We start from the raw sequence: 17,790 nt of genomic DNA, 5'->3' as shown, positions 1-17,790 counted from the left end.
ACTTTATTCATAGAGAGGGAGCTCCGTCCACTTTGTACATAGAGAGGGAGCTCCCTCCACTTCTTCATGGAGAGGGCGCTCACTCCACTTTATACATAGAGAGAGAACTCCCTCCACTGTATACATAGAGAGTAAACTCCCTCCACTTTATACATAGAGAGGGAGGTCCCGCCACTTTATACATAGGGAGGGAGCTCCGTCCACTTTATACATAGAGAGGGAGATCCGTCCACTTTATACATAGAGAGGGAGCTCCCTCCACTTTATACATGGAGAGGGATCTCCGTCCACTTTATACATAGAAAGGGAGCTCCATCCACTTTGTACATCGAGAGGGAGCTCCCTCCGCTTTATACATGGAGAGGGAGCTCCCTCCACTTCATACGTAGAGAGGCAGCGCCCTCCACTTTAATAGTCGAGGCGGTGCTCCGTCCACGTTGTACAGAGAGTGGGAGTTCACTCCACTTTATACAACATGGTGGCTCCTCATCAGAGCCCTTTCCTATCCTGAGTGGTGTGAAACAGGGCTGTGTTCTCGCACCCACACTTTTTGGGATTTTCTTCTCCCTGCTGCTTTCACATGCGTTCAAATCCTCTGAAGAAGGAATTTTCCTCCACACAAGATCAGGGGGCAGGTTGTTCAACCTTGCCCGTCTAAGAGCGAAGTCCAAAGTACGGAAAGTCCTCATCAGAGAACTCCTCTTTGCTGACGATGCTGCTTTAACATCTCACACTGAAGAATGCCTGCAGAGTCTCATCGACAGGTTTGCGTCTGCCTGCAATGAATTTGGCCTAACCATCAGCCTCAAGAAAACGAACATCATGGGGCAGGATGTCAGAAATGCTCCATCCATCAATATTGGCGACCACGCTCTGGAAGTGGTTCAAGAGTTCACCTACCTAGGCTCAACTATCACCAGTAACCTGTCTCTAGATGCAGAAATCAACAAGCGCATGGGTAAGGCTTCCACTGCTATGTTCAGACTGGCCAAGAGAGTGTGGGAAAATGGCGCACTGACACGGAGCACAAAAGTCCGAGTGTATCAGGCCTGTGTCCTCAGTACCTTGCTCTACGGCAGCGAGGCCTGGACAACGTATGCCAGCCAAGAGCGACGTCTCAATTCATTCCATCTTCGCTGCCTTCGGAGAATACTTGGCATCAGGTGGCAGGACTATATCTCCAACACAGAAGTCCTTGAAGCGGCCAACATCCCCAGCTTATACACACTACTGAGTCAGCGGCGCTTGAGATGGCTTGGCCATGTGAGCCGCATGGAAGATGGCAGGATCCCCAAAGACACATTGTACAGTGAGCTCGCCACTGGTATCAGACCCACCGGCCGTCCATGTCTCCGTTATAAAGACGTCTGCAAACGCGACATGAAATCGTGTGACATTGATCACAAGTCGTGGGAATCAGTTGCCAGCATTCGCCAGAGCTGGCGGGCAGCCATAAAGACAGGGCTAAATTGTGGCGAGTCGAAGAGACTTAGTAGTTGGCAGGAAAAAAGACAGAGGCGCAAGGGGAGAGCCAACTGTGCAACAGCCCCAACAAACAAATTTCTTTGCAGCACCTGTGGAAGAGCCTGTCACTCCAGAATTGGCCTTTATAGCCACTCCAGGCGCTGCTTCACAAACCACTGACCACCTCCAGGCGCGTATCCATTGTCTCTCGAGATAAGGAGGCCCAAAAGAAAAAAAAAAAAAGAATACATAGAGAGAGAGCTGCCTCCACCTTGCACATGGAGAGGGAGCTCCGTCCACTTTGAACATCGAGAGGGAGCTCTCTCCACTTTAAAAATAGAGAGGGAGCTTCCACCACTTTATACATGGAGAGGGAGCTCCGTCCACTTTAGACATAGAGAGGGAGCTCCATCCACTTTATACACAGAGAGGGAGATCCGTCCACTTTGCACTTAGAGAGGGAGCTCGGTCCACTTTATACATAGAGAGGGAGCTCCCTCCACTTTCTGCATAGACAGGGAGATCCGTCCACTTTATACAAAGAGCGGCAGCTCCCTCCACTTTATACATAAAGAGGGTGCTCCATCTACTTTATACAGAGAGAGGGATCTCCCTCCGCTTTATACATAGAGAGGGAGCTCCCTCCACTTTATACATAGAGAGGGAGCTGCCTCCAGTTTCCACACAGAGAGGGAGCTCACTCCACTTTATACAAAGAGTGGGACATCCCTCCACTTTCCACACAGACAGGGAGCTGCCTCCACTTTATACATAGAGAGGGAGCTCCCTCCACTTTATACATAGAGAGGGAGCTCCCTCCACTTTATACATAGAGAGGGAGCTCCCTCCACTTTACACATAGAGATGGATCTCCCTCCACTTTCCACACAGAGAGGGAGCTCCATCCACTTTATACATAGAGAGGGAGCAGCCTCCACTTTATACACAGAGAGGGAGCTCCCTCCACTTTATACATAGCGAGGGAACTGCCTCCACTTTATACATAGAGAGGGAGCTCCCTCCACTTTCTGCATAGAGAGGGAGATCCCTCCACTTTCCACACAGAGAGGGAGCTCCCTCCACTTTATACATAGAGAGGGAGCAACCTCCACTTTATAGACAGAGAGGGAGCTCCGTCCACTTTATACATAGAGAGGGAGTTCCCTCTACTTTGTACACAGAGAGGGAGCTCCCACAACTTTATGCACAGAGAGGGAGCTCCGTCCACTTTATACATAGAGAGGGAGCTCCGTCCACATTATACATAAAAAGGGAGCTCCCTCCACTTTATGCAGAGAGAGGGAGCTCCCTCCACTTTATACATGGAGAGGAAGCTCCCTCCAATTTGTACATAGAGAGGGAGCTCCCTCCACTTTATACATAGAGAGGGAGCTCCCTCCACTTTCTACATAGACAGGGAGATCCGTCCACTTTATACAAAGAGCGGCAGCTCCCTCCACTTTATACATGGAGAGTGAGATCCGCCCACTTTGTACATAGAGAGGGAGCTCCCTCCACTTCTTCATGGCGAGGGCGCTCACTCCACTTTATACATAGAGATGGAGCTCCGTCCACTTTATACATAGAGAGGGAGTTCCCCCCACTTTATACATAGAGAGGGAGCTCCCTCCACTTTATATATGGAAAGTGATCTCCCTCCACTTTATAAATAGAGAAGGAGCTCCGTCCACTTTGTACTTAGAGATGGAGCTCCCTCCACTTTATAAATAGAGAGGGAGCTCCGTCCACTTTGTCCATAGAGAGGGAGCTCCGTCCACTTTGTACATAGAGAGGGAGCTCCCTCCACTTTATATATAGAGAGGGAGCACACTCCACTTAAAACATAGAGAGGGAGCTCCGTTCACTTTGGACATAGAGAGGGAGCTCCCTCCAAATTATACATAGAGAGGGAGCTCCCTCCTATTTATACATCGAGGGTTAGCTTGCTCCACTTTCTACATAGAGAGGGAGATCCGTCAACTGTATCCATAGAGAGGGAGCTGCCTCCACTTTATACATATAGAGGGTGCTCCATCTACTTTATACATAGAGAGGGATCTCCCTCCGCTTTATACATAGAGAGGGAGCTCCCTCCATTTTATACATAGAGAGGGAGCTGCCTCCAGTTTCCACACAGAGAGGGAGCTCACTCCACTTTATACATAGCGAGGGAACTCCCTCCACTTTATACATAGAGAGGGAGCTCCATCCACTTTATACATAGAGAGGGAGCTGCCTCCACTTTATACATAGAGAGGGAGCTCCTTCCACTTTATACATAGAGAGGGAGCTCCCTCCACTTTATACATAGAGAGGGAGCTCCCTCCACTTTACACATAGAGATGGATCTCCCTCCACTTTCCACACAGAGAGGGAGCTCCATCCACTTTATACATAGAGAGGGAGCAGCCTCCACTTTATACAAAGAGAGGGAGCTCCCTCCACTTTATACATAGCGAGGGAACTCCCTCCACTTTATACATAGAGAGGGAGCTCCCTCCACTTTCTGCATAGAAAGGGAGCTCCCTCCACTTTCCACACAGAGAGGGAGCTCCCTCCACTTTATACATAGAGAGGGAGCAACCTCCACTTTATAGACAGAGAGGGAGCTCCGTCCACTTTATACATAGAGAGGGAGTTCCCTCTACTTTGTACATAGAGAGGGAGCTCCCACAACTTTATGCACAGAGAGGGAGCTCCGTCCACTTTATACATAGAGAGGGAGCTCCGTCCACATTATACATAAAGAGGGAGCTCCCTCCACTTTATGCAGAGAGAGGGAGCTCCCTCCACTTTATACATGGAGAGGAAGCTCCCTCCAATTTGTACATAGAGAGGGAGCTCCCTCCACGTTATACATAGAGAGGGACCTCCATCCACATAGAGAGGGAGCTCCCTCCACTTTGTACTTAGAGAGGGAGCTCCCTCCACTTTAAATATGGAGAGGGAGCTCCCTCCACTTAATACACAGAGAGGGAGCTCCGTCCACTTTGGACATAGAGAGGGAGCTCCCTCCACTTTATATATAGAGAGGGAGCTCCGTCCACTTTGTACATAGAGAGGGAGCTCCCTCCAAATTATACATAGAGAGGGAGCTCCCTCCACTTTACACATAGAGAGAGAGCTCCCTCCACTTTATATATCGAGAGGGAGCTCCGTCCACTTTATACAGAGAGAGGGAGCTCCCTCCACTATATACATAGAGAGGGAGCTCCCTCCACTTTATACATAGAGAGGGAGCTCCCTCCACTTTCCACACAGAGAGGGAGCTCACTCCACTTTCGACAGAGAGAGGGAGCTCACTCCACTTTATACATAGAGAGGGAGCTCCCTCGACTTTATACATAGAGAGGGAGCTCCCTCGACATTATTCATAGAGTGGGAGTTCCCGACACTTTATACATAGAGAGGGAGCTCCCTCCACTTGATACACAGAGAGGGGGCTACCTCCACTTTATACATAGAGAGGGAGCTCCGTCCACATTATACATAAAAAGGGAGCTCCCTCCACTTTTTACACAGAGAGGGAGCTCCCTCCACTTTATACATGGAGAGGGAGCTCCCTTCACATTGCACATCGAGAGGGAGCTCCCTCCACTTTATACATAGAGAGGGAGCTCCATCCACTTTACACTTCGAGACGGAGCTCCATCCACTTTGCACTTGGAGAGGGAGCTCCCTCCACTTTTTATATAGAGAGGGAGCTCCCTGCGCCTTATGCACAGAGAGGGAGCTCCCTCCACTTTATATATACAGAAGGAGCTCCGTCCACCTTATACATAGAGAGGGAGCTCCCTCCATTTTTATCCATGGAGAGGGAGCTCCATCCACTTTCGACAGAGAGAGGGAGCTCACTCCACTTTATACATCGAGTGCGAGCTCCCTATACTTTATCCATAGAGAGGGAGCTCCCTCCACGTTATACATAGAGAGGGAGCTCCGTCCACTTTATACATAGAGAGGGAGTTCCCTCCACTTTTTACATAGAGAGGCAGCTCCGTCCACATTACACATAAAGAGGGAGCTCCCTCCACTTTATACATAGAGAGGGAGCTCCATCCACTTTACACATAGAGAGGGAGCTCCCTCCACTTTATACATAGAGAGGGAGCACCATCCACTTTATACATAGAGAGGAACTCCCTCCACTTTATACACAGAGAGGGAGCTCCCTCCACTTTATACATAGAGAGGGAGCTCCGTCCACTTTGTACATAGAGAGGGAGCTCCCTCCACTTCTTCATGTGGAGGGCGCTCACTCCACTTTATACATAGAGAGAGAACTCCCTCCACTGTATACATAGAGAGTAAACTCCCTCCACTTTATACATAGAGAGGGAGCTCCCGCCACTTTGTACAAAGGGAGGGAGCTCCGTCCACTTTATACATGGAGAGGGAGCTCCGTCCACTTCATACATAGAGAGGGAGCTCCATCAACTTTGTACATAGAGAGGGAGCTCCCTGCGCTTTATACATAGAGAGGGAGCTCCCTCCGCTTTATACATGGAGAGGGAGCTCCCTCCACTTCATACGAAGAGAGGCAGCGCCCTCCACTTCATAAGTAGAGGCGGTGCTCCGTCCACTTTGCACAGAGAGAGGGAGTTCACTCCACTTTATACATAGAGAGAGAGCTCCCTCCACCTTGCACATGGAGAGGGAGCTCCGTCCACTTTGAACATCGAGAGGGAGCTCCCTCCACTTTATATATAGAGAGGGAGCTTCCTCCACTTTATACATGGAGAGGGAGCTCCGTCCACTTTGGACATAGAGAGGGAGCTCCGTCCACTTTATACATAGAGAGGGAGATCCGTCCACTTAGCACATAGAGAGGGAGCTCGGTCCACTTTATACATAGAGAGGGAGCTCCCTCCAAATTATACATAGAGAGGGAGCTCCCTCCTCTTTATACATAGAGAGGGAGCTCCCTCCACTTTCTACATAGACAGGGAGATCCGTCCACTTTATACAAAGAGCGGCAGCTCCCTGCACTTTATACATGGAAAGGGAGCTCCGCCCACTTTGTACATGGAGAGGGAGCTCCCTCCACTTCTTCATGGCGAGGGCGCTCACTCCACTTTATACATAGAGAGGGAGCTCCCTCCACTTTATACATAGAGAGGGAGCTCCGTCCACCTTATACAAAGAGACGGAGCTCCCTCCACTTTATACATAGAGAGTGAGCTCCCTCCACTTTATACATAGAGAGCGAGCTCCGTCCACTTTGTACATACAGAGTGAGCTCCGTCCACTTTGAACATCGAGAGGGAGCTCCCTGCACTTTATATATAGAGAGGGAGCTTCCTCCACTTGAAACATGGATCGGGAGCTCCGTCCACTTTGGACATATAGAGGGAGCTCCGTCCACTTTATACAAAGAGAGGGAGCTCCCTCCACTTTATACATAGAGAGTGAGCTCCCTCCACTTTATACATGGAGAGTGAGCTCCCTCCACATTATACATAGAGAGGGAGCTCCGTCCACTTTGTACATACAGAGTGAGCTGCGTCCACTTTGTGCAGAGAGAGGGCGCTCAATCCACTTTATGTATCGAGAGGGAGCTCCCTCCACTTTATGTATCGAGAGGGAGCTCCCTCCTCTTTATACATAGAGAGGGCGCTCCCTCCACTCTATACATAGAGAGGGAGCTCCCTCCACTTTATACATAGAGAGGGAGCTCCCTTCACATTGCACATCGAGAGGGAGCTCCCTCCACTTTATACATAGAGAGGGAGCTCCATCCACTTTACACTTCGAGACGGAGCTCCATCCACTTTGCACTTGGAGAGGGAGCTCCCTCCACTTTTTATATAGAGAGGGAGCTCCCTGCGCCTTATACACAGAGAGGGAGCTCCCTCCACTTTATATATACAGAAGGAGCTCCGTCCACCTTATACATAGAGAGGGAGCTCCCTCCATTTTTATCCATGGAGAGGGAGCTCCATCCTCTTTCGACAGAGAGAGGGAGCTCACTCCACTTTATACATCGAGTGCGAGCTCCCTATACTTTATCCATAGAGAGGGAGCTCCCTCCACTTTATACATAGAGAGGGAGCTCCGTCCACTTTATACATAGAGAGGGAGTTCCCTCCACTTTTTACATAGAGAGGCAGCTCCGTCCACATTACACATAAAGAGGGAGCTCCCTCCACTTTATACATAGAGAGGGAGCTCCATCCACTTTACACATAGAGAGGGAGCTCCCTCCACTTTATACATAGAGAGGGAGCACCATCCACTTTATACATAGAGAGGAACTCCCTCCACTTTATACACAGAGAGGGAGCTCCCTCCACTTTATACATAGAGAGGGAGCTCCGTCCACTTTGTACATAGAGAGGGAGCTCCCTCCACTTCTTCATGTGGAGGGCGCTCACTCCACTTTATACATAGAGAGAGAACTCCCTCCACTGTATACATAGAGAGTAAACTCCCTCCACTTTATACATAGAGAGGGAGCTCCCGCCACTTTGTACATAGGGAGGGAGCTCCGTCCACTTTATACATGGAGAGGGAGCTCCGTCCACTTCATACATAGAGAGGGAACTCCCTCCACTTTATACATGGAGAGGGATCTCCGTCCACTTTATACATAGAAAGGGAGCTCCATCAACTTTGTACATAGAGAGGGAGCTCCCTGCGCTTTATACATAGAGAGGGAGCTCCCTCCGCTTTATACATGGAGAGGGAGCTCCCTCAACTTCATACGGAGAGAGGCAGCGCCCTCCACTTCATAAGTAGAGGCGGTGCTCCGTCCACTTTGCACAGAGAGAGGGAGTTCACTCCACTTTATACATAGAGAGAGAGCTCCCTCCACCTTGCACATGGAGAGGGAGCTCCGTCCACTTTGAACATCGAGAGGGAGCTCCCTCCACTTTATATATAGAGAGGGAGCTTCCTCCACTTTATACATGGAGAGGGAGCTCCGTCCACTTTGGACATAGAGAGGGAGCTCCGTCCACTTTATACATAGAGAGGGAGATCCGTCCACTTAGCACATAGAGAGGGAGCTCGGTCCACTTTATACATAGAGAGGGAGCTCCCTCCAAATTATACATAGAGAGGGAGCTCCCTCCTCTTTATACATAGAGAGGGAGCTCCCTCCACTTTCTACATAGACAGGGAGATCCGTCCACTTTATACAAAGAGCGGCAGCTCCCTGCACTTTATACATGGAAAGGGAGCTCCGCCCACTTTGTACATAGAGAGGGAGCTCCCTCCACTTCTTCATGGCGAGGGCGCTCACTCCATTTTATACATAGAGAGGGAGCTCCCTCCACTTTATACATAGAGAGGGAGCTCCGTCCACCTTATACAAAGAGACGGAGCTCCCTCCACTTTATACATAGAGAGTGAGCTCCCTCCACTTTATACATAGAGAGCGAGCTCCGTCCACTTTGTACATACAGAGTGAGCTCCGTCCACTTTGAACATCGAGAGGGAGCTCCCTGCACTTTATATATAGAGAGGGAGCTTCCTCCACTTGAAACATGGATCGGGAGCTCCGTCCACTTTGGACATATAGAGGGAGCTCCGTCCACTTTATACAAAGAGAGGGAGCTCCCTCCACTTTATACATAGAGAGTGAGCTCCCTCCACTTTATACATGGAGAGTGAGCTCCCTCAACATTATACATAGAGAGGGAGCTCCGTCCACTTTGTACATACAGAGTGAGCTGCGTCCACTTTGTGCAGAGAGAGGGCGCTCAATCCACTTTATGTATCGAGAGGGAGCTCCCTCCACTTTATGTATCGAGAGGGAGCTCCCTCCTCTTTATACATAGAGAGGGCGCTCCCTCCACTCTATACATAGAGAGGGAGCTCCCTCCACTTTATACATAGAGAGGGAGCTCCCTCCTCTTTATTCATAGAGAGGGTGCTCCCGGCACTGTATTCATAGAGAGGGAGCTCCCTCCTCTTTATACATAGAGAGGGAGCTCCGTCCACTTTATACATAGAGAGGGAGCTCCTTCCACTTTATCCATAGAGAGGGAGCTCCATCCACTTTATCCATTGAGAGGCAGCTCCGTCCTCTTTATACATAGAAAGGGAGCTCCCTCCACTTTATACATTGAGAGGGAGCTCCATCCACTGCATACATAGAGACTGAGCTCCCCCCTCTTTATACATCGAGAGGGAACTCCGTCCACTTTATACATCGAGAGGGAGCTCCATCCACTTTATCCATAGAGAGGGAGCTCCATCCACTTTATCCATAGAGAGGGAGCTCCGTCCACTTTATACATAGAAAGGGAGCTCCCTCCACTTTTTGCATAGAGAGGGAGCTCCCGCCTCTTTATACATAGATAGGGAGCTCAATCCACTTTATTCATAGAGAGGGAGCTCCCTCCTCCTTATACACAGAGAGGGAGCTCCCTCCACTTTGTACATAGAGAGGGAGCTCCCTCCACTTCATGCATAGAGAGGGTACTCCATCCAAATTACACATAGAGAGGGAGATCCCTCCACTTTATACACAGAGAGGGATCTCCCTCCACTTTATATATAGAGAGGGAGCTCCGTCCACTTTATACATAGAGAGGGAGCTCCCTCCACTTTATACACAGAGAGGGATCTCCCTCCACTTTATATATAGAGAGGGAGCTCCGTCCACTTTATACATAGAGAGGGAGCTCCCTCCACTTTATACATTGAGAGGGAGCTCCGTCCACTATGTACATAGAGAGTAAACTCCCTCCACTTTATACATAGAGAGTAAACTCCCTCCACTGGACACATAGAGAAGGAGCTCGATCCACTTTGTATGTCGAGAGGGTGGTCCGTCCACTTTATACATAGAGAGGGAGCTCCGTCCACTTTATATATAGAGAGGGATCTCCCTCCACTTTGTACATAGAGAGGGAGCTCCCTCCACTTTATACACAGAGAGTGAGCTCCGTCCACTTTATGCATAGAGAGGGTGCTGCATCCACTTTATACATAGAGAACGAGCTCCCTCCAATTTATACATGGAGAGGGATCTCCGTCCACTTTGTAAATACAGAGTAAACTCCGTCCACTTTGTGCATAGAGAGGGCGCTCACTCCACTTTATACATCGAGAGGGAGCTCCATCCACTTTAGACATCGAGAGGGAGCTCCCTCCTCTTTATCCATAGAGAGGGAGCTACCTCCACTTTATACATAGAGAGGGAGCTCCCGCCACTTTATGCATCGGGAGGGAGCTCCGTCCACTTTATACATAGAGAGGGAGCTCCGTCCACTTTATACATAGAGAGGGAGCTCCCTCCACTTTATACATGGAGAGGGATCTCAGTCCACTTTATACATAGAAAGGGAGCTCCATCCACTTTGTACATAGAGAGGGAGCTCACTCCACTTTATACATAGAGAGGGAGCTCCCTCCGCTTTATACATAGAGAGGGAGCTCCCTCCGCTTTATACATGGAGAGGGAGCTCCCTCCACTTCATACGTAGAGAGGCAGCGCCCTCCACTTTATAAGTAGAGGCGGTGCTCCGTCCACTTTGTACAGAGAGAGGGAGTTCACTCCACTTTATACATAGAGAGAGAGCTCCCTCCACTTTGCACATAGAGAGGGAGCTCCGTCCACTTTGAACATCGAGAGGGAGCTCCCTCCACTTTATATATAGAGAGGGAGCTTCCTCCACTTTATACATGGAGAGGGAGCTCCGTCCACTTTGGACATAGAGAGGGAGCTCCGTCCACTTTATACATAGAGAGGGAGATCCGTCAACTTTGCACATAGAGAGGGAGTTCCGTCCACTTTATACATAGAGAGGGAGCTCCCTCCAAATTATACATAGAGAGGGAGCTCGCTCCTCTTTATACATCGAGAGGGAGCTCCCACCACTTTATACATCGACAGGAAGATCCGTCCACTTTATACATAGAGCGGCAGCTCCCTCCACTTTATACATGGAGAGGGAGCTCCGCCCACTTTGTACAAAGAGAGGGAGCTCCCTCCACTTCTTCATGGAGAGGCCGCTCACTCCACTTTATACATAGAGAGGGAGCTCCCTCCACTTTAAACAAAGAGAGGGAGCTCCGTCCACTTTATACAAAGAGAGGGAGCTCCCTCCACTTTATACATAGAGAGGGAGCTCCGCCCACTTTGTACATAGAGAGGGAGCTCCCTCCACTTCTTCATGGCGAGGGCGCTCACTCCACTTTATACATAGAGATGGAGCTCCGTCCACTTTATACATAGAGAGGGAGTTCCCTCCACTTTATACATAGAGAGGGAGCTCCCTCCACTTTATATATAGAAAGTGATCTCCCTCCACTTTATAAATAGAGAAGCAGCTCCGTCCACTTTGTACTTAGAGATGGAGCTCCCTCCACTTTATAAATAGAGAGGGAGCTCCGTCCACTTTGTCCATAGAGAGGGAGCTCCGTCCACTTTGTGCATAGAGAGGGAGCTCCCTCCACTTTATATATAGAGAGGGAGCACACTCCACTTAATACATAGAGAGGGAGCTCCGTTCACTTTGGACATAGAGAGGGAGCTCCCTCCACGTTACACATGGAGAGGGAGATCCGTCCTCTTTGTACATAGAGAGGGAGCTCCGTTCACTTTATACATAGAGAGGGAGCTCCCTCCAAATTATACATAGAGAGGGAGCTCCCTCCTATTTATACATCGAGGGTTAGCTTGCTCCACTTTCTACATAGAGAGGGAGATCCGTCAACTGTATACATAGAGAGGGAGCTGCCTCCACTTTATACATACAGAGGGTGCTCCATCTACTTTATACATAGAGAGGGATCTCCCTCCGCTTTATACATAGAGAGGGAGCTCCCTCCATTTTATACATAGAGAGGGAGCTGCCTCCAGTTTCCACACAGAGAGGGAGCTCCCTCCACTTTACACATAGAGATGGATCTCCCTCCACTTTCCACACAGAGAGGGAGCTCCATCCACTTTATACATAGAGAGGGAGCAGCGCCCACTTTGTACATAGAGAGGGAGCTCCCTCCACTTCTTCATGGCGAGGGCGCTCACTCCACTTTATACATAGAGATGGAGCTCCGTCCACTTTATACATAGAGAGGGAGTTCCCTCCACTTTATACATAGAGAGGGAGCTCCCTCCACTTTATATATAGAAAGTGATCTCCCTCCACTTTATAAATAGAGAAGGAGCTCCGTCCACTTTGTACTTAGAGATGGAGCTCCCTCCACTTTATAAATAGAGAGGGAGCTCCGTCCACTTTGTCCATAGAGAGGGAGCTCCGTCCACTTTGTGCATAGAGAGGGAGCTCCCTCCACTTTATATATAGAGAGGGAGCACACTCCACTTAATACATAGAGAGGGAGCTCCGTTCACTTTGGACATAGAGAGGGAGCTCCCTCCACGTTACACATGGAGAGGGAGATCCGTCCTCTTTGTACATAGAGAGGGAGCTCCGTTCACTTTATACATAGAGAGGGAGCTCCCTCCAAATTATACATAGAGAGGGAGCTCCCTCCTATTTATACATCGAGGGTTAGCTTGCTCCACTTTCTACATAGAGAGGGAGATCCGTCAACTGTATACATAGAGAGGGAGCTGCCTCCACTTTATACATACAGAGGGTGCTCCATCTACTTTATACATAGAGAGGGATCTCCCTCCGCTTTATACATAGAGAGGGAGCTCCCTCCATTTTATACATAGAGAGGGAGCTGCCTCCAGTTTCCACACAGAGAGGGAGCTCACTCCACTTTATACATCGCGAGGGAACTCCCTCCACTTTATACATAGAGAGGGAGCTCCATCCACTTTATACATAGAGAGGGAGCTGCCTCCACTTTACACAGAGAGAGGGAGCTCCCTCCACTTTATACATAGAGAGGGAGCTCCCTCCACTTTATACATAGAGAGGGAGCTCCCTCCACTTTACACATAGAGATGGATCTCCCTCCACTTTCCACACAGAGAGGGAGCTCCATCCACTTTATACATAGAGAGGGAGCAGCCTCCACTTTATACACAGAGAGGGAGCTCCCTCCACTTTATACATAGCGAGGGAACTCCCTCCACTTTATACATAGAGAGGGAGCTCCCTCCACTTTCTGCAAAGAGAGGGAGCTCCCTCCACTTTCCACACAGAGATAGAGCTCCCTCCACTTTATACATAGAGAGGGAGCAACCTCCACTTTATAGACAGAGAGGGAGCTCCGTCCACTTTATACATCGAGAGGGAGTTCCCTCTACTTTGTACATAGAGAGGGAGCTCCCACAACTTTATGCACAGAGAGGGAGCTCCGTGCACTTTATACATAGAGAGGGAGCTCCGTCCACATTATACATAAAGAGGGAGCTCCCTCCACTTTATGCAGAGAGAGGGAGCTCCCTCCACTTTATACATGGAGAGGAAGCTCCCTCCAATTTGTACATAGAGAGGGAGCTTCCTCCACGTTATACATAGAGAGGGACCTCCATCCACATAGAGAGGGAGCTCCCTCCACTTTGTACTTAGAGAGGGAGCTCCCTCCACTTTAAATATGGAGAGGGAGCTCCCTCCACTTAATACACAGAGAGGGAGCTCCGTCCACTTTGGACATAGAGAGGAGCTCCCTCCACTTTATATATAGAGAGGGAGCTCCGTCCACTTTGTACATAGCGAGGGAGCTCCCTCCAAATTATATATAGAGAGGGAGCTCCCTCCACTTTACACATAGAGAGAGAGCTCCCTCCACTTTATATATCGAGAGGGAGCTCCGTCCACTTTATACAGAGAGAGGGAGCTCCCTCCACTTTATACATAGAGAGGGAGCTCCCTCCACTTTATACATAGAGAGGGAGCTCCCTCCACTTTCCACACAGAGAGGGAGCTCACTCCACTTTCGACAGAGAGAGGGAGCTCACTCCACTTTATACATAGAGAGGGAGCTCCCTCCACTTTATACATAGAGAGGGAGCTCCCTCGACTTTATTCATAGAGTGGGAGTTCCCTCCACTTTATACATAGAGAGGGAGCTCCCTCCACTTGATAAACAGAGAGGGGGCTACCTCCACTTTATACATAGAGAGGGAGCTCCGTCCACATTATACATAAAAAGGGAGCTCCCTCCACTTTTTACACAGAGAGGGAGCTCCCTCCACTTTATACATGGAGAGGGAGCTCCCTTCACATTGCACATCGAGAGGGAGCTCCCTCCACTTTATACATAGAGAGGGAGCTCCATCCACTTTACACTTCGAGACGGAGCTCCATCCACTTTGTACTTGGAGAGGGAGCTCCCTCCACTTTTTAAATAGAGAGGGAGCTCCCTGCGCCTTATACACAGAGAGGGAGCTCCCTCCACTTTATATATACAGAAGGAGCTCCGTCCACCTTATACATAGAGAGGGAGCTCCCTCCATTTTTATCCATGGAGAGGGAGCTCCATCCACTTTCGACAGAGAGAGGGAGCTCACTCCACTTTATACATCGAGTGGGAGCTCCCTATACTTTATCCATAGAGAGGGAGCTCCCTCCACTTTATACATAGAGAGGGAGCTCCGTTCACTTTATACATAGAGAGGGAGTTCCCTCCACTTTTTACATAGAGAGGCAGCTCCGTCCACATTACACATAAAGAGGGAGCTCCCTCCACTTTATACATAGAGAGGGAGCTCCATCCACTTTACACATAGAGAGGGAGCTCCCTCCACTTTATACATAGAGAGGGAGCACCATCCACTTTATACATAGAGAGGAGCTCCCTCCACTTTATACACAGAGAGGGAGCTCCCTCCACTTTATACATAGAGAGGGAGCTCCGTCCACTTTGTACATAGAGAGGGAGCTCCCTGCACTTCTTCATGTGGAGGGCGCTCACTCCACTTTATACATAGAGAGAGAACTCCCTCCACTGTATACATAGAGAGTAAACTCCCTCCACTTTATACATACAGAGGGAGCTCCCGCCACTTTGTACATAGGGAGGGAGCTCCGTCCACTTTATACATAGAGAGGGAGCTCCGTCCACTTCATACTTAGAGAGGGAGCTCCCTCCACTTTATACATGGAGAGGGATCTCCGTCCACTTTATACATAGAGAGGGAGATCCGTCCACTTTGCACATAGAGAGGGAGCTCCATCCACTTTATACATAGAGAGGGAGCTCCCTCCAAATTATACATAGAGAGGGAGCTCCCTCCTCTTTATACGTAGAGAGGGAGCTCCCTCCACTTTATACATAGACAGGGAGATCCGTCCACTTTATACATAGAGCGGCAGCTCCCTCCACTTTATACATAGAGAGTGAGCTCCCTCCACTTCATACATAGAGAGGGAGATCCGTCCACTTTGTACATACAGAGTGAGCTCCGTCCATTTTGAACATCGAGAGGGTGCTCCCTCCACTTTATATATAGAGAGGGAGCTTCCTCCACTTGAAACATGGAGAGGGAGCTCCGTCCACTTTGGACATATGGAGGGAGCTCCGTCCACTTTACACAAAGAGAGGGAGCTCCCTCCACTTTATACATAGAGAGTGAGCTCCCTCCACTTTATACATAGAGAGTGAGCTCCCTCCACTTTATACATAGAGAGGGAGCTCCGTCCACTTTGTCCATACAGAGTGAGCTCCGTCCACTTTGTACAGAGAGAGGGCGCTCAATCCACTTTATGCATCGAGAGGGTGCTCCCTCCACTTTATACATCGAGAGGGAGCTCCCTCCACTTTATACATAGAGAGGGAGCTCCCTCCTCGTTACACATAGAGAGGGCGCTCCCTCCACTATATACATAGAGAGGGAGCTCCCTCCACTTTATACATAGAGAGGGAGCTCCCTCCTCTTTATACATAGAGAGGGAGCTCCATCCACTTTATACATAGAGAGGGAGCTCCCTCCTCTTTATACATAGAGAGGGTGCTCCCGGCACTGGATTGCTAGAGAGGGAGCTCCCTCCTCTTTATACATAGAGAGGGAGCTCCGTCCACTTTATACATAGAGAGGGAGCTCCTTCCACTTTATCCATAGAGAGGGAGCTCCATCCACTTTATCCATTGAGAGGGAGCTCCGTCCTCTTTATACATAGAAAGGGAGCTCCCTCCACTTTATACATCGAGAGGGAGCTCCATCCACTGCATACAAAGAGACTGAGCTCCCTCCTCTTGATACATCGAGAGGGAGCTCCGTCCACTTTATACAAAGAGAGGGAGCTCCATCCACCTTTTGCATAGAGAGGGAGCTCCCGCCTCTTTATACATAGATAGGGAGCTCAATCCACTTTATACATAGAGAGGGAGTTCCCTCCTCCTTATACACAGAGAGGGAGCTCCCTCCACTTTGTACATAGAGAGGGAGCTCCCTCCACTTCATAAATACAGAGGGAGCTCCATCCACTTTACACATAGAGAGGGACCTCCCTCCACTTTATACATAGAGAGGGAGCACTATCCACTTCATACATACCGAGGGAGCTCCCTCCACTTTACACATAGAGAGGGAGCTCCCTCCACTTTATACTGAGAGAGGGAGCTCGATCCACTTTGTATGTCGAGAGGGAGGTCCGTCCACTTTATACATAGAGAGGGAGCTCCGTCCACTTTATATATAGAGAGGGATCTCCCTCCACTTTATACATAGAGAGGGAGCTCCCTCCACTTTATACACAGAGAGTGAGCTCCGTCCACTTTATACATAGAGAGGGTGCTACATCCACTTTATACATAGAGAACGAGCTCCCTCCACTTTATACATAGAGAGGGATCTCCGTACACTTTGTAAATAGAGAGTAAACTCCGTCCACTTTGTGCATAGAGAGGGCGCTCACTCCACTTTATGCATCGAGAGGGAGCTCCCTCCACTTTATACATCGAGAGGGAGCTCCATCCACTTTATACATAGAGAGGGAGCTCCCTCCTCTTTATACATAGAGAGGGAGCGACCTCCACTTTATACATAGAGAGGGAGCTCCCGCCACTTTATACATAGGGAGGGAGCTCCGTCCACTTTATACACAGAGAGGGAGCTCCGTCCACTTTATACATAGAGAGTGAGCTCCGTCCGCTTTCTACATGGAAAGGGAGCTCCATCCACTTTGTCCATAGAGAGGGAGCTCACTACACTTTATACATAGAGAGGGAGCTCCCTCCGCTTTATACATAGAGAGGGAGCTCCCTGCGCTTTATACATGGAGAGGGAGCTCCCTCCACTTCATACATAGAGAGGCAGCGCCCTCCACTTCATCAGTAGAGGCGGCGCTCCGTCCACTTTATGCATCGAGAGGGAGCTCCCTCCACTTTATACATCGAGAGGGAGCTCCCTCCTCTTTATACATAGAGAGGGCGCTCCCTCCACTATATCCATAGAGAGGGAGTTCCCTCCACTTTATACATAGAGAGGGAGCCCCCTCCTCTTTATACATAGAG

The sequence above is a fragment of the Heterodontus francisci genome, unplaced genomic scaffold (genome assembly GCF_036365525.1).
Source record: "Heterodontus francisci isolate sHetFra1 unplaced genomic scaffold, sHetFra1.hap1 HAP1_SCAFFOLD_64, whole genome shotgun sequence".
Lineage (NCBI taxonomy): Eukaryota > Metazoa > Chordata > Chondrichthyes > Heterodontiformes > Heterodontidae > Heterodontus > Heterodontus francisci.
The sequence above is the reverse complement of the archived record's forward strand: the minus strand, read 5'-3'. Positions refer to the sequence as shown.